The sequence below is a fragment of the Pleurodeles waltl genome, chromosome 4_1 (genome assembly GCF_031143425.1).
Source record: "Pleurodeles waltl isolate 20211129_DDA chromosome 4_1, aPleWal1.hap1.20221129, whole genome shotgun sequence".
Lineage (NCBI taxonomy): Eukaryota > Metazoa > Chordata > Amphibia > Caudata > Salamandridae > Pleurodeles > Pleurodeles waltl.
The window spans coordinates 750,962,492-750,981,143 of record NC_090442.1 but is presented as its reverse complement, the minus strand read 5'-3'; positions in this window follow the sequence as shown (position 1 = coordinate 750,981,143).

Genomic DNA, 18,652 nt, shown 5'->3' with positions numbered 1-18,652 from the left:
ACCATGCTTCCAGTTACACTCTCTTCTCAGGCTAAGGGGCATATGTATACTTTGATTGCACTGAATTAGCGTCATTTTTTTACGCAAATTCAGCACAAACTTAACTCCATAGTTAAATTTTAACACTAGACCCGTCTAACGTCAAATTTTGGAGTTAAAGTTATTTTTGGATCATCAAACCACCTTGCTTCAATGAGATGCAAGGTAGTAGTTCCCATCCAAAAAATGAGTCAAAGCCCCTAGTGCCTTATTTATCCTCCCGTGCAAAAAAGGTGCAAGACACCTAAATAATGGTGCTAAGCCTGCCTAGCACCATTATTTAATGCCTGGGTCAGGGCAGGCGTTAGAGGACCTGTGGACTCATTTCTGTTATCAAAAACCATGGAAAGAGCCCACATGTGCCCACCTCAAGCCCCAAGAACACCACACCCACAGCAGAGGGGCACCAGAGGATGGGGGGCCCATCCCAGGTAAGTAGGGTAAGTAGAGGTAAGTATTTTAAGACATTTTTAAAAGTGCCATTGAGGGCCCTGAAATGGGCCCCCCTACATGGCACTGAGTGCAATGGCCATGCCCTGAGCTGGCCATTGGGGTGGTGGGCATGAATCCTGTCTTTGATAAGACAGGAGTCATGTGGTATGGATAGTTTTGTGTCAGGAAATGCTGCTAAGCTGGTTAAAGGCATTTTTTTCCTCTAACCAGCCTAGCATAATTCTTTGGTCCAAAACCCCTTTCCCTCATACCACACCCACATGGCTAACATAATTTTCCCAGACGCTAGCCCACCCTTTGTGCCGACTTGCGGGGTTGCATAAATTTGGCACCCGGGCTATACTTTTTGACACAAAACTGTGTTTGGGCAGTTTTGAGTGAAAAAGTAGAAGCATGGGCCTAAGAATCATGGGCCACATCTACTAACATTTGTGTTTGGAATTAACAAATAGTGAATTTTTGTGAATCTTATTTGGTTATCGCAAACACCAATGTAGAAATGTGTGGTTTACACATTTTACACATTCACAGTAGGACGCAAATAGACCTATCCCATGAATATTAATGAAGTAGGTTTTGGTTTGTGACCCATTGGAAATTGTAAAAATCACAGGGATGGTGGCATTCTGGGATCAGCAGAATACAATGTCTGTGATTGTTTTTCAATGAAGCAATCTTTTATTTTAATGTAACCCATTTTCCTTAAAGGAAAATTGGATGTTTTTTAAAAAGAGAAACAAATTGTGTTTCCTTTTCCTTCTTTAAGAGTAGACAGTGGTCCCTGGGACAACTGCCTGTTCTTAAAAATAGTTTTACCAACCATTCTCAAAGGAGAGAGGGGTCCCTTGGGAACTCATCCCAGTTTCAAATGGGTTATCACCTACTTGAAGTTGGTGGTAAAACTAGAATGTTTTGCGACCGCATTTCAGTCACAAAATATTCACACACACAACTGCTATTTGGTATTAGGATGGGACACCCTAAACACACCCTTCCTAATACCGAATCACAAACCCAAATTACGATTCAGTACTGGGTTACCAAATTGCAGTTTGGGCTTAGTTCATCCAAAAATGTCTTTTTACAATTCGCAAATGGCCTGATTCTGCAATTGGGCCATTTGGGAATCAAAAAAAACTTTGTGCATGTGGCCCCCTATTTTCTGTGAGGTAGTAAAAGCTCTGACTTTGACATGAAGAAAGGGAGGTATAAATCTACCCGACTTTAAATCCTCTCTCAGAGCATTCTTGATTTGCCTTGGGATCTATTGGCTAGCAGAGTTTGGGGCTAAAAATAAATCAGCAACGTGGTTGTATATTGAGAGTGGTAAGATCTACTCTCATAATCTTTACAATGGAATCATGATGGACAAGCTTCTTGTGCTTAGTTTCTGCCTCATTATTTTTGCCATTTCAACGCCTTTCTACAGTTAAATTCAATGTTTGCCCTCAATTCTAATAATCCCCAAATTACTTCACTTCAAAATACGTAACTCTCGAATCAAGATCCAGTGACTGCTCACCTCGTCAGAGACATCAAGTGAGAAAGCCTATCCAACAGTTAGGGACATTGTAATTGAGATCATTTTTTTCTCTGGGACCTGAAACCATAAACCATGAGATCAATCATGGCAGATCGGTAAAATCAACGAAGACCCAAAAAGTTTTAGAAGCTGATTGGAAGAGAAAAGATCAATATGAAATAAAATATAAATATAATAAACAGATAAATGCATGCCTGCAGGCCACATTGAGACAGTCTCATACCAGCTTTTCGAATATGATGTTCTTTTGGCTGAGGAACAGAGGAAAAAAGACAGCATATTATTGCTGGATAGGTGCCCTGAAAGCTTTAGAAATAGTGAAATAGTTATTTAACACAGAACCGAAATATAAATTACACAGTATCATGAAGTCATAATCATTACGAGAAATCCTAATATTTCACTGAAAAGGTAGTTGCTAGGAAACCAGGCGTAATTGTAAAAGAGAAAATCTATGGTTAGAGTTATAAAAGAATTTGCTCTCACTGATTATATAGTAATTCACATCAGACAGACAGTGAAGGAGAAAGAGCCGTAAGAGAATATAGATAGATACTGTAGTACTACTACAGCCGTATTACTCATGTACTTCAAAATGGAGTTCATAAACCTATATGAAGAGACCTCCGTCTCCTCCACTCCTGCCTTTCCTGTGTAGACATCTCTGGCATAAGTGTGGAAATCTTTGCACATATAAACCTACTTTTTAGTAGTGAATGTGGAATAGACCGGGAATTGGCTGGAAAATAGAAATACTTACTCCTAAATGGGTAAGGTTTAGGGCGGAATAAGGAGGGGGTTAGGGAAAGGCGTGCAAATACAAACACTCATTCACAAAAGAGCAAGCCCTTTGCTATTCATGAACAACTACACTTCTAAAGTTACTTAGGTCAAAAATAACCCAAAACAATGGTAAATGTACTCCCACCAAGATGTGGAAGAAGTCATGCACCACAGATGGTCACTCACGGATACTGCAATACACTTCCATAGAAAATTAAGGTGACAGGAATTGAGGATTACACAACTTTTATATTGATATCTATATTTTTTAGATAGATAGATAGATAGATAGATAGATAGATAGATAGATAGATAGATAGATAGACAGATAGATAGATAGATAGATCAGTTCATATATGTGGGTTTAATGGTAAACACATAAATAGTTATTAAAATGTACTTAATTATTTTAAATTCAATAAGCTGACTTTAAAATTAATACAAAGTAAAACCTAGGTGGAATATTTAGACTTTTTTTAAAGGAAATATTATCTATACATTTAGTAACTATATTTTAATAAAATAATGATTCAACATATATCCAGAATGATGAGTTTATATTCTGTAACATCTAATTTTATTAGTTCTAGATTACTAATAACTATTTTTAATTATTTTACATTATATTTTATTTTAAATTGTTTCTATTTTATTTTTTAAAGATTAATACATTATAATAGTCTTCCATATACTATCCCATAACTGGCAGAGATCCCACATATGTGTGTAAATTTACTAGTTGTAAATCTTGTTGTAGGAGGCTCCATCTTTGGGTGGAGACTTGAAACTCCTTAGGTATAAATCTAAACTCAGAAATGGTGAATAGCAAGAAAGTGTACATTTACTCTTAGATGTAGTAGTAAATATAAACTTGCTTAACTCTACATGCTTATATATGTTTTTGATTCAAGCCCATAAAGAGTGATAGGACTATGGATTATAGGTGAGAAATTGGAAACAATCAAAATGTGCAGAAAAGTACAACCTGCACTAAGACTAGAGGGGGAGCTTATGAATAAAATCTTCCCAGCATGCATGGATATGATATATAAAAGAAAAACAGAGCAGCCTTCCAAAAGAATATTGTACCCAGTTAACAGACACATGAGAAAAGATTATTTAAAGTCAGATTCATTGTGACATAAGAGCCTGTAAAGACTCGGGAGGCACATGACCCCCTCCCCTTTATCTTGTATGAGGCCCTGGGGAGCAGGGCTCCCGGGGTCTTTTCAGGCTCAGGAGAGAGGCAGGCCACCTTCCCTTTATGATAATTTGGCTCCTGGGGATGGGGACCTTGGAGACACCCAGAGCCTCAAAGAGGGGGTTGGTCACAAGCACCGCCCCTCCTCAAAAATGTAATTTTTCACAGTCAGACCTTGGCCCATCCCAGGTGATACTTGTTTTTGTAGCGCAGACTCATCCGCAAATTTGCTGCAAAATGTAACCCTCCCCCTATATCTTATATTATTGTTTATGTTTTTTCTAAGGCTTAGGACTGAGTCCTGAGTCCTAAGATGGCTGCTGCCACATCATTGTTGATGAGGTGGCAATCAATCAGATCTCATTTGGAGATCTGTGGGCTGCACAGATCCTCCACAGCATGAAATATACAGAGTTTTTGAGGCTTAATTACTCAAAACCTACCAAACAACCTTACACCAAATCATGAACAGCACACTTTCTGGGCAAATTTCTAGCTGTTTGCCAAATCTGGGGGAAATATTTTCAGCTGTTTCGGCTGTAGCTGTGTCTACATTTCCAAAGGAAAATGAATTTGAGAAAGTTATTATTGGGATATCCCCTTTTTCTGGGCCACTGCTTGACAGATCACTCCAAAATCTTCCAGGTAGGAGCTGAAGTAAAAGAACATTTTTTGGAAAGTTTCGCGAAGATTCATTAAATGGTGCAAAGTTATTCAGAAAACAAAAAAATTATTTTCCCATGGAAACACGTTCCTATATACAATTACCCAACTGCAATCGTCACTGATTAGTTATACCAAAGACCACTTTCCATAGCAAAATCATTGTTTGGTTTGCTAATACCTTTGGCACCATTTGCCGAATTTTTACAGAACTTTCCAACAAAAAGTTGATCCGTTTGATCCAGTTCATGTTGAGCCTAGGGACCACATACCATGGAGCCGGAGGTGACTGTTTACTGTGATGCTTCCAGATATACCTATGATATTCAACACATGCATGTGTTAGGAAAGAAACATGTATGTTCTATCACTGAGAAGGTTTAACAGTAAAAACACTAGTGAATAAACAAACACACTGCCAAGTGACACTAGGACTTGAACCGTTAGCCTACCAAATCATATCACAAGACCTTGACCATTAGGCCAGAAGTGACTTGTTAGAAATGTGGTCTTTGGTTGACAGTCAGGTAACCCCCTGTTCAAGCAAGGACCCTCACTCTAGTCAGGGTAAAAGAGAATCACCCTCAGCTCACCCCTGCTTAACCCCTTGGTAGCTTGGCAGAGCAGTAGGCTTAACTCCAGAGCGCTAGGTGTAAAGTATTTGTACCAACACACACAGCAACTAAATGAAAACACTACAAAATGATACAACACAAGTTTAGAAAAATAGGAAATATTTATCTAAACAAAACAAGACCAAAACGACAAAAATCCACAATACACAAGTCAAGTTATCAATTGAAAAGAAAAAAGAGTCTTTATGTAGTTTAAAACACACACTAACACTTTTAGAATGAAAATGTACCTTGGGTGCATCAAAAATAACCCTGCATGAGCGAGTGTGCGTCAAAAAGGGCTTGCGATGCGTCGATTTCACGCCCAAGCGAGACCTTGCGTTGTTTCGTCTCTCCGCAGGAGAGCGATGTGTTCATCCGGTCAGCACTGTCAGATCCGGGCAGGCCTTGTGTTGTTTTTACATGCCCAGCGGTACTTGCGTCGGAAATCCAGCGCGCAGCAATCTCCGAGCCTCCGTCAGCAATGCTGCACATCGTTTCTCCAGCTCCGTGTGCCGATTCTACGGTCACGTTTAGGCGAGTGACGAGTTTCAGCCGCGCAGCCAGCCGCGCATCTTTTCTTCAGCCGCAGATCGGAGTTGCGTCAATCTTTGCCCCGCACAGCGCTCTGTGAGTGGATTTCCTTCTCTTAGGCTCCCAGCTTCTACTTTCAGGGTCCCAGGAACTGGATGGGCACCACAGGGCAGAGTAGGAGTCTCTCCAGAGACTCCAGGTGCTGGCAGAGAGAAGTCTTTGCTGTCCCTGAGACTTCAAACAATAGGAGGCAAGCTCTAAATCAAGCTTTTGGAGAGTTATTCTCTAGATGGAAGGCACACAAAGTCCAGTCTTTGCCCTCTTACTCTGGCAGAAGCAGCAACTGCAGGATAGCTCCACAAAGCACAGTCACAAGCAGGGCAGCTCTTCTTCTGCAGCTCTTCATCTCTTCTCCAGGAAGAGGTTCCTCTTGGTTTCCAGAAGTGTTCTAAAGTCTGTGGTTTTGGGTGCCCTTCTTATACCCAATTTCTCCTTTGAAGTAGGCCTACTTCAAAGCAAAGTCTCTCTTGAATGTAAAATCATGCCTTGCCCAGGCCAGGCCCCAGACACACACCAGGGAGTTGGAGACTGCATTGTGTGAGGGCAGGCACAGCCCTTTCAGGTGTAAGGGACCACTCCTCCCCTCCCTCCTAGCACAGATGGCTTATCAGGAAATGTGGACTACACCCCAGCTCCCTTTGTGTCACTGTCTAGTGTGAGGTACAACCAGCCCAACTGTCAAACTGACCCAGACAGGGAATCCACAAACAGGCAGAGTCACAGAAATGGTTGAAGCAAGAAAATGCTCACTTTCTAAATGTGGCATTTTCAAACACACAATCTTAAAATCAACTTTACTAAAAGATGTATTTTTAAATTGTGAGCTCAGAGACCCCGAACTCCACATGTCCATCCGTTACCAAAGGGAATCTACACGTTAATCAGATTTAAAGGTAGCCCCCATGTTAACCTATGAGAGGGACAGGCCTTGCAACAGTGAAAAACGAATTTGGCAATATTTCACTGTTAGGACATATCAAACTCATTACTATATGTCCTACCTTAATCATACACTGCACCCTGCCCTTGGGGCTACCTAGGGCCTACCTTAGGGGTGTCTTACATGTAAGAAAAGGGAAGGTTTAGGTCTGGCAAGTGGGTATACTTGCCAGGTCGAATTTACAGTAAAAACTGCACACACAGACACTGCAGTGGCAGGTCTGAGAAACGATTACAGAGATATTTGCATGGGTGGCACAACCAGTGTTGCAGGCCCACTAGTAGCATTTGATTTACAGGCCCTGGGCACCTCTAGTGCACTGTACTAGGGACTTACTAATAAATCAAATATGCCAATCATGGATAAACCAATTACAGACACATTTTGTATAGGAGCACTTGCACTTTAGCACTGGTTGGCACATGTGCTAAGTGCCATTGATGGGACACATGTAGCAATCTGTCCACCATCAGCCACCGAGTATGTGTACCGCAACCGAAAAAACCATCATTCCATGAACATACAGGTGACATGCAATGCCTCCTACATCATTACCGATCTCGTGACCAGCTTCCCAGGGAGCACACATGACTCCTACATCTTTTGCCATAGCGGGATACACACAAGACTGCTAGCTGGGGAATTTGGGGAAGGATTTGATAGTTCACAAAAATGCATTGATGTAAGCATGACGTCAGGCAGCAAATGTACTCAATTTACTCTCTGTGCAATCAGGAGACAGTGCCTGTGCAGTGTGCACCTGTATGCTAACTCCCTACCTGAGCACTGCCACTCCAGCAGAGAGGAGGTACAATGTTGCACATAGGGCTACCCGCAATATGGTGGCGCGCACTTTTGGGCTGCTGAAGAGCCGTTTCAGGTGCATCCCTAGGAGTGGAGGTGCACTACAGTACAACCCTGAGACAACATGCAAAATTGTGGCCACACGTGCTATCCTGCACAACATAGCAATCACCAGGGGCATACCAGTGGAACTCATGGAGCCAGACTCAGATGAGGATGATGATCCCTTACCACCCCTTCTATCAGCAGGACCAGTGCAGCAGAAGGCAGGCAAAGACGTGCTGACATCACGCGCAACCATTTTTGATGTAAGTAACCACAAATCCACTTCAATAACATGTACTTCAGTAGTTAGCATCTTTATTACCTTGACTTCAGGTAAACAATGTGTCTGTAGGACATGGCTAATCACAATGGGCAGACATGATATATTAACAGTGTCACACTATTAGCATCATAGCATGACTTTATTCTACATGTAGAGGTGGTCCCCTGTAGCCCTCCACATCACTTCTTACGTCCACGCACTCCACTTGAGTGCTCAGTGCCCTCACTGGCACCTCTAGTAGCAGGTTCACCTGCAGTACTGTGTCTGGCACTGCGTCGCCTGGGATCAAAAACAGGGACTGTCAGACTGCTGAGGCTAGAGGACTCCTCACTGTCACCAACACCAATTCGTTGGTTGCGGCACTGCGTGCTGTTTGCATGGCATCCACTACGTTGGTAATTTGCACCAGTCCCTGTGCAATATCCCAACTGCAATGTGCCATCTCTACCTGTGTGGCAACGGCATGCCATGATATCTGGGCTGTAGAACTTGCAAGCTGATTGACTAATCTACAGAAGCTGTCAAACTTTGCCAAATATTGGTGATGGCGCCTGCGCTGGCTGACACGCTCATGCCGTATCTCAGTACATAGTTCCCCAATGGCCTGTGTCAACTCCTTGGTGTTCCTCAATCAGGGTCTCCAAGTGCTTGTTTTGTAACCCCATATTGGTATTGTGAGACACAAACTGTCTGCGCAGTGACTTCAAATGTTTGAATTGCAGGCGCTGCACCTTCAGCATGGAGGCTTCCAGGCCGCCAAAGATTGATGGCCCCACTTCTTGTTCTGTGCCCTGTCTGCCTGCATCGTGGCATCTCCTGAGGGGAGTTGACTGGGACTCACCTCTGGTGGTGGTGTGGGTTCGTGTTCTGGCATCTCATCTGAGTCCAGGTTGTACTCTGGCAGTGGTAACACCCTTGACGGCGTCTAGTCGGAACAATACTGCAGGACTCACTTGTATTTGAGTCTGACTGTGGCTGTGTTTCTGCTTCCCCCCACTTTTTCAGATCCTGCAGCAGCAGGGGCCGAGTCATCTGCAAGCACAATGTGCAGCATGTCAGTTCTAGCATTTGTCACAAATTTCCACAGTGTTGCTTTAAATGTACAATTAAATTGTGTCACCCTGAGTCGTTTGTGGTGTTTCTTTATGTGGCTGACCACTTTCTTGCTATTTATGTTGTGTATTCACCTTAGGGTTGTGTACTACCACTCCCACAAGGCACTGTTGTGTTATATGTGAGATGTGACATGGACTACTTTTCATTGTGCATCAAGCTATGTTCTATTTCCTAAGGGGCATGTGTACATGCACATGTGGGGATACTCATAATCACTGGCCTTACCTTTGCTGGTGCTGGGTGTCCCTGAGGTGTCAATGTCAGTTACACCACTGACAGCTTCTGACAGCAATGTGGACTCCACCAGGTCTTCCATAGGGGTGGACGGTGTGTGGGTGGATGGTCCGCCTCCAGTGCACCTTGCCTTCCTAAGCCTGCTGGCCACCCTCTCCTTGGCACGAAACCGCAAGTCGTATCATCGTTTGCGTATCTCCTCCACAGAGCGCTGCGCAACACCCACTGCGCATATTTTTGTCTGTATGTCAGACCAGAGTTTCCGCTTCTCACTCTCAGATACTTGGAGTGAGGTCTTGCCAAAGAGTCTATCATGGTTCCCAACAACCTCCTCAATGAGCACCTCCAATTCTTTCTCACTGAATTTCAGCTTCCTCTTCCTGTCTCCCTTCTTCTTCCCATTGCCAGCATTGGCCATGTTGCAGTTTGATCCTGGCTTCCTCACAATGCTGACTCCCTGGTGCTGGGCTGTGTCTCTCTCACTGCTCCTATGGGTGTGGCTCCTGGAAACAGCATGGGCTGACTCACTTCCTGCTTGTGATGTCATCAGGCTGATCCGGTTTGCAGTTTTCGCTATTTGCGATTTTCAGTTACCGAATCTCAATTTTTTTTGCGATTCGGTATTTGAATCTCGCAAATACCATTTGCGAATTTTAAGAAATCGCTATTTGCGATTTTGAAATTTGATACATCGTGTTTTGCATTTCTAAAATTGCGATTTCTTGAAATTCGCAAATTGGAAATTGCTACCTGGAATCTTGATAGATCTGGCCCTCGGTTCTTTCGAATACGATCTGGTATGGAAACCATGCATAGGTGGTCATTCTGACCTCGGCGGTAAAAGGCGCCTACCGCCGGTCAGAAATCCTCCATAATTCCGCCGCGGTCGCGGTAACCCGCCACGGTCATTCTGACCCGCAGCAGCCAAACCTCCGAAAATCCGACAGCCACAACAGACCGCCAGACCAGCGGTCGGCGGAAAAGTGGAGGCGACCAAACCTCCACCGTCACGCCAACAGAAATACGCCCATGCCATTACGACCCACGAATCCACGCGGCGGTCTTTCAAACGCGGTTTTCCATTGGCGGTACACACCGCCGCGGTCAGAATACACACAAACGAACAAAACACAGCCACATTGGCCGATTTGAATTCCACACACCTGATACACATACACACACCACTCCCACACACACAATACAATATAAAACACACACCCACATCACCCACAAACCCCTACGACCAAAAATTAGTCACGAAGGCCAGAGAGACAGCACAGATTAGACAATCCTACCACACAGGGGCACACAACACCATCACCCACACAATATCCACACACAAAACAACACACACCACCACACTCAACACACTTAACTACACATACTCCACCCCACACATCATACACACCACTCCATGGCACCCCAAAGACACCCCCGCTTCTCAGACGAAGAACTCAGGGTCATGGTGGAGGAAATCGTTCGGGTAGAGCCCCAGCTATTCGGCACACAGGTCCAATACACCAGCATTGCCCGGAGGACGGAGCTATGGCAGAGGATTGTCGACAGGGTCAACGCTGTGGGACAGCACCCCAGAAATCGGGAAGACATCAGGAAGCGATGGAACGACCTACGGGGGAAGGTGCGTTCCATGGTATCCAGGCACAACATCGCCGTGCAGAAGACTGGCGGAGGACCCCCACCTCAACCCCCACAATTTACAACATGGGAGGAGGAAGTCTTGAACATCCTGCATCCTGACGGCCTCGCAGGAGTCGGCGGAGGAATGGATACTGGTAAGTTGAAGCTTCACTACTGCTTCCCCCCCACCTGCATGCCAAATCATACCCCAACCCTCACCCCCATCCTCGAACCCCACCCTCACCCCCACCCCCATCCTCACCCCCACCCTCACCCCCACCACCATCCTCACCCCCACCCCCAGCACACCTATTCCCTGCCAATGTCTCACCATCACAACCCACACATCCCAAAACCTAGGCCTGCATGCGTCCACTAAGCATGGACACCCATCACCAAAGCATGCCCAATGCATATACACATCCCCCCCACAAGCCACCCTCACCAAAGCCCCCACACACGAATGCCAGCACTTGGGGACACGGGAACCCACAGATACACCCATATGCCACACATTGAAACTATAACCATACCTCTATACCCCTGCAGGACCCGACCATCAACACACCGCCACGGAGGGCCCAGAATTCTCCACACCCCCCACCCAAGAGGCCGTCAGCGATGACAGCAGCTCTGTCGACCTGGACACTGATGACCAGCCCGGACCATCGGGGACCTCTGGACAGTCGGTTCCCCTCACACAGGCACAGGCCACTACAGACCCAAACCCCTCTGGGAACACCAGCACAGCTCCCACCCAGCGGGTCCATGCCTCTGTCTCCAGGGCGCGTCAATCTGCGGTGTGTCTACCACTACAGGGCACCCAGGATAACCCACCACCCCAACAACAACAGGGACCTGGGGGCAGTGGTAGTGGGCACACCGGCCAGGGGGCAGAGGCCCAGGGAAACAGGGCAACTCGGAGGGCAGATGTGCGACAGGGGGGGGACGGGCCCAGGGAACCCACTCTCCACAAGGCCCTCACCACCATCATGGGAGCATACAACCGCTCCCAGGAGACGATGGCGACGGTACTGGCCCGGTTCCAGGAGATCCAGGTACTGCACGAGGAACACTATCGGGGGTACAGGGAGGACATCAGAGCCCTCACCTCCACCCTGGTTACCATGGTAGGGCTGCTGCAGGACCTCATCAACACCAGGACGGACACTCAACAACAACAAAGGGCCCCTGCCACTAGCCTGGACCAAGAACAGCCAACCACCTCCGCCGGCGCTAGTGGACAGGAGGCCCCCGCACAACAGCAGCCCACCAGACCCCCACCTCCTGCAGGAGAAGAACCACCCCGCAAGAGGGCCCTGAGATCTCGCAAGAAGACAGAGTAGGATGTCAAGACCCCCGCCAGCAAAGGATACCACCTGATGTCAGCCCACTGTCCCACATTGTCACCCTGTCCATCCTTGAACTGCCCATGCTCCATCTCTCCACAGGCCTCTGGACAATGCACCTGTGTGACTGTTACTCTGGACTCTGCCATGGACATTCCTTCACCATAGCCCCCACCCACTTGAAACCACCCATCCCATTTTGAGCACTGAAATAAACACCTATTTTGCACAAAACTATCTGGAGTCTGGCTGTGATTTCAAAATATTGTAATTGACATGACAGTGCAAATATGTCCTTGTACATAGTGAAGTCAACAAACAGCTGCCACAAAGCTGTAGTCCATGGGGAAACGAAGCACAGGACTCGTAGTGGGGACCCCAGATCTGAAATAGGGAGGGAAAAGTCACAACTCAGTCATCATACACTGGGGCAAATAGACAGGCAGCAGAGATGCAGGAGAGTAGTTCACATTTACTAAATTATGTTTGAATTGTTACCTGTGTCCTATTGGAAGTACTGTTCAATGATTCTGTCCCTGTTGTCTGTTTCAGCCCCGTCGTCTTCCTCCTCGTCACTCTCCACAGGTTCCACAGCTGCCACTACACCACCGTCTCGACCATCCTCCTGCAGGAAAGGCACCTGGCGGCGCAAAGCCAGGTTGTGAAGCATGCAGCAGGCCACGATGATGTGACACACCTTCTTAGGTGAGTACATTAGGGATCCACCTGTCATATGCAGGCACCTAAACCTGGCCTTTAGGAGGCCAAAGGTGCGTTCGATCACCCTCCTAGTACGCCCATGGGCCTCATTGTACCGTTCCTCTGCCCTGGTCCGGGGATTCCTTACTGGGGTCAGTAGCCACGACAGGTTGGGGTACCCAGAGTCCCCCAATAGCCATACACGGTGTCTCTCTAGCTGTTCCATCACGTAAGGGATGCTGCTATTCCTCAGGATGTAGGCGTCATGCACTGACCCAGGGAACTTGGCATTTACATGCGAGATGTACTGGTCAGCCAAACACACCACCTGGATGTTCATGGAATGGTAACTTTTTCTGTTCCTGTACACCTGCTCCCTGTCTCTTGGGGGAACCAAAGCCACATGGGTCCCATCAATGGCACCAATGACGTTGGGAATATGTCCAAGGGCGTAGAAATCACCCTTCACTGTAGCCAATTCGCCCACCTCAGGGAAAATGATGTAGCTCCTCACGTATTTCATCAGGGCAGACAACACTCTGGATAACACCTTCGAAAACATGGGCTGAGACATCCCAGAAGCAATTCCCACTGTTGTCTGAAATGACCCACTTGCCAAGAAATGCAGTACTGACAGGACCTGCACCAGAGGGGGAATCCCTGTGGGTTGGCGGATGGGGGACATCAGGTCGGGCTCCAGCTGGGCACACAGTTCATGTATAGTGGCACGGTCAAGCCGGTAGGTCAGGATAATGTGGCGTTCTTCCATTGTCGACAGGTCCACCAGCGGTCGGTACACGGGAGGATTCATCCGTCTCCTCGCCAAACCCAGCGGACGGTGCCTAGGAAGGACAACATGGAGCACACAGTCAAACAACCCACAGGTACGTACTCACAGCTTGCACAGTAAACGATTCTCTATGCAGTGAATGGCGTGTCTGAGTGGCTATGCAAGGCCTAGGCCTGTGTGACGCAGTTGAAATTGAGCCATGTGGACCCTCGAAATGGCGGCTGCCTGACCTGTGAAGTGTGACAATGGGATGTGAGGTCAATGCGCGGGGGTGGCACACCGCGGCGGTCGGCGGTCGAAGACCGCGGCGCGAAGCCGCATTGGTTAACATTGAAGCCTATGGGTTTCAGGAGCCAATGGCGAAGGGCGCCGGCGGTGGCGGTACGCACCTCCGCGTTACGCACCGCCGCGGGCGTGACCGCCATTTTCTATCTACTTATCCACTTGCGACTTGAACTTTCACAGGAGAGGACCTATACTGCAAGTGTTGCTGTGACCTCGGTCTGGAAGGGACAATGGCTGCTGCGACTGGGGAAAGGGCCCCTGCCTTCACTGGAGAGGAGTTGGAGAAACTTGTGGATGGGGTCCTCCCCCAGTATGCGCTACTCTACGGTCCTCCAGACCAACAAGTGAGTTTAATTCAATAAGGATTTGGGGCCACTGGCTGGCTTGGGGGCATGGCGGGGGGCCTGGCGGGGATGGGGGGCATGTTGGGCCTGGCGGGGGGCATGGCGGGGGGCCTGGCGGGGATGGGGGGCATGTTGGGCCTGGCGGGGGGCATGGCGGGGGGCCTGGCGGGGATGGGGGGCATGTTGGGCCTGGCGGGGGCATGGCGGGGGGCCTGGCGGGGATGGGGGGCATGTTGGGCCTGGCGGGGGGCATGGCGGGGGGCCTGGCGGGGATGTGGGGCATGTTGGGCCTGGCGGGGGGCATGGCGGGGGGCCTGGCGGGGATGGTGGGTGTTGGGCCACTGGCAACGAAAATGCAGACAAACTTGAACGTGGTATTTCTCCCTCCCTGTACGTGTCACATAGGTCCGTGCCCATGAGAAGATCGGGATTTGGCGTACCATCGCCAAGGAAGTCTGGACCCTGGGGGTCCACCATCGACGGGGCACCCACTGCCGCAAGAGGTGGGAGGACATCCGCTGCGGGACCAAGAAGACCGCCGAGTCTCTGCTGGGGATGGCCTCCCAACGTAGGCGGGGTGCCTGCCGTCAACTGACCCCCCTGATGTTCCGGATCCTGGCGGTGGCCTACCCTGATTTGGATGGGCGCGTGAGGGCAGCACAGCAGACACAAGGGGGTGAGTACAAGCATTATCTACTCTGTTGTCGCGCAGTGGAGGTGTCTGGGTGGGGGAGGAGGGCTGTGGGTCCCCCTAGGCCAGGGCGAGATCTGTAGGCTGGGCACCCCCGTAAGCCCCTGTGTCCCCAGCCACCACCCTCAGTAGTGTGTCAGTACAGCCATCCCTGGGCCGTGTCATCCATGGGTGCAGTTGTCAACTCTAGGCGTGTAGGGCATGTTCCACGTAATGCGTAGCGGACCCCAAGTGCGCAACTTAGTGCAGGGGGCATCTGTGTCTGTCATGTCCGCTAACTGTATCGGTGATCCATGTACTCAAAATCTCTTTATTTCTCTCTCCCCCCCCCTTTTTGTTTGTCTTTCTGTGCTTGTGTGCATCAGCATCATCAGGCGGAGGAGAAGTGGCATCGGGGCAGGAGGGAGCTGCATCTCACATGGCCCAGGAGGGCCATGCCACAGAGTCTGACTGGACCAGTGAGACGGAGGGCGAGGGGAGCTCCACAACGGGGACGACTGGACCCTGCAGCGACACGGACACGTCCTCGGAAGGGAGCTCCCTTGCGGGGGTGGCACCATCCGTGCCCCCCGCCATTACAGGTACAGCCGCCACCCAGTGCACCATCTCCGCCCTCCCAGCAGCCCCTCAGCGTTCGCCCTGTGCCCGCTCTGCCAGGAAGCCGGGCATCTCCTTCGCCCCAGGCACCTCAGGCCCTGCCCCTGTTACCCCCGCTGCCCTCAGTGAGGAGGTCATTGACCTCCTCCGAACGCTCATTGTTGGGCAGACTACCCTTTTGAATGCCATCCAGGGGGTGGAGAGGGAGGTTCATCGCAGCAATACGTACCTGGAGGGCATTCATTCGGGTCAGGCTGCCCATCAGCGATCGTTCCAGGCTCTGGCCTCAGCACTGACGGCAGCCATTGTCCCTGTCTCCTGCCTCCCTCTACTAACTCCCTCCTCCCAGTCTCCTGTTCCTCTGCCTGTCCCACCCACACCATCAGACCAGCCTGCACACACCTCAACACCCAAGAGCAGCTCATCCAAACACAAGCACCACAGATCACGCAGACATTCACACAAGCAACATTCCGATGCAGACATGCCAACAGTCACTTCCACCTCTGTGACCCCCACCTCCTCGTCTCCCTCCTCCCTCCCTGTGACGTCTACACTCACACCTTCATTCACCTCACCATCAGCCAGTGTTTCCATCACCAGCACACCCTCCAGTACAGTCCGCACACGTGCAGTCACCACCCCCACTGCCATTTACACGTCCCCTGTGTCCTCTCCCACTGTGTCTGTCACCCCCTCTTCCACACCACACAAACGCAGCCACCCACCCACCCAACAGCCATCCACCTCACGACAGCCTCCCGCTCCTGCACCTGCACCCAAAGACAGCAAACTTGTCTTGCCTACAACCACATCCTCTCCCTCCACTCCCATACCCACTGTACCTACCACTCTCCATTGTCCCAAGAAAATCTATCTCTCTACTGCTACCTTCTTTCCTGACCCTGAGCCCCCCCCTCCTTCTCGTCGGGGTAAAAAGAGCACCTCAGCCACCACCAGCCCTGCAGCCCCCTTGACAAGGGTGCAGGGGTATTGGAGCCCACCAGCCCGCAGGTCTGGATCTTCGCCCAGCAGCAAGGGGACAGCCAGCCCACCCCCTGTGAAGAGGAGCAGAAGGCGGAAGGGCCGCCGCCGGAGCCCGGATTCGATATCCCCCCAGGACACTAGCCAGCCACCGTCAACAGCCACAGCTCCAAAGGGAGGAAAGGGCCACAGACTCCCGACTAAGGAGGGCAAAGGCAGCAAGGCGGAGAAGTCAGGCAGCAGGCCTGCTGCCCATGGAGGACCCGTCACAGCTGCCCCGGGAGAGCCCACCACCCCCATAGCCGCTGCCCCGGGAGGAACCGGCACAGCTGCCCCGGGAGAGCCCACCACCCCCATAGCCGCTGCCCAGGGAGGACCCAGCCCAGCTGGCCAGGAGGGCCCCACCACCCACAGCCCAGGTGGGCATTGAAGGAGCACCATCCCCGCTGCCCAGGAGGGCACCACCAGGCAATGTGCAGTTGGCCATAGAATGGCCGCCGTCTCCAGCACCGCTCCGCTGGGGACCGCCGTCTCAAGAACCGCTGAACTGGGCCCCGCCGTCTCCAGCCCCGCTCCGCTGGGGACCGCCGTCTCAAGAACCGCTGAACTGGGCCCTTCAAGGCAAGAACCGCTGAACTGGGCCCTTCAAGACAAGAACCGCTGAACTGGGCCCCGCCGTCTCCAGCACCGCTCCGCTGGGGACTGCCGTCTCAAGAACCGCTGAACTGGGCCCCGCCGTCTCCAGCCCCGCTCCGCTGGGGACCGCCATCTCAAGAACCGCTGAACTGGGCCCTTCAAGGCAAGAACCGCTGAACTGGGCCCCGCCGTCTCCAGCACCGCTCCGCTGGGGACCGCCGTCTCAAGAACCGCTGAACTGGGCCCCGCCGTCTCCAGCCCCGCTCCGCTGGGGACCGCCGTCTCAAGAACCGCTGAACTGGGCCCTTCAAGGCAAGAACCGCTGAACTGGGCCCTTCAAGGCAAGAACCGCTGAACTGGGCCCCGCCGTCTCCAGCACCGCTCCGCTGGGGACCGCCGTCTCAAGAACCGCTGAACTGGGCCCTTCAAGGCAAGAACCGCTGAACTGGGCCCTTCAAGGCAAGAACCGCTGAACTGGGCCCCGCCGTCTCCAGCACCGCTCCGCTGGGGACCGCCGTCTCAAGAACCGCTGAACTGGGCCCTTCAAGGCAAGAACCGCTGAACTGGGCCCTTCAAGGCAAGGACCGCTGAACTGGTCCCTTCCAGGCAGGAACCGCTGGCCCTTTGGCAGACGTGGCAGGGCAGGATCTGTCTCGGGCAGGGCTGCAGGATGTCCTCTGGCCAACATGCCTCCTCCAGTGGCAGTGGAGTCTGTTATGGACTGTATGGACTGTGGCTTTGCTCTCCCCAGGATGGCCCAGTGGGCAGGCCACCCACTGTATGGACTGTATGGACTGTGGCTTTGCTCTCCCCAGGATGGCCCAGTGGGCAGGCCACCCACTGTATGGACTGTATGGACTGTGGCTTTGCTCTCCCCAGGATGGCCCAGTGGGCAGGCCACCCACTGTATGGACTGTATGGACTGTGGCTTTGCTCTCCCCAGGATGGCTCTGTGGTCATGGAGTCCCCTCGTGGATCTGGCGTCGTGTACTCAAGTGGCTGAGGTGCCCCCCCTTCCCTTCCCCCTGAGGTGCCTGTCCTTTTTTCTTTCTGATGCCCCTGCAGTGTTCTCTCCGTGGAGTTCTTGTCGTGGGACTGGGCCTTGCCCCTTTGCTCAGGACCCCTGTGGTCCACGGACAGTGGTTGGACTACATTTAGTAGCTGTATATATTTTGTACATAGTTTATTTATTTATTGGGATTACTGCTGTCCATTTTTCAATATATATGCCCGTTTAAGATCTCTTCTTTTGGTCTTTGCATTATTTCGGAGGGGGGGATTTGTGGGTTGTGACAGTGATCTGTGGGAATGCATTGATGTGTGTGTT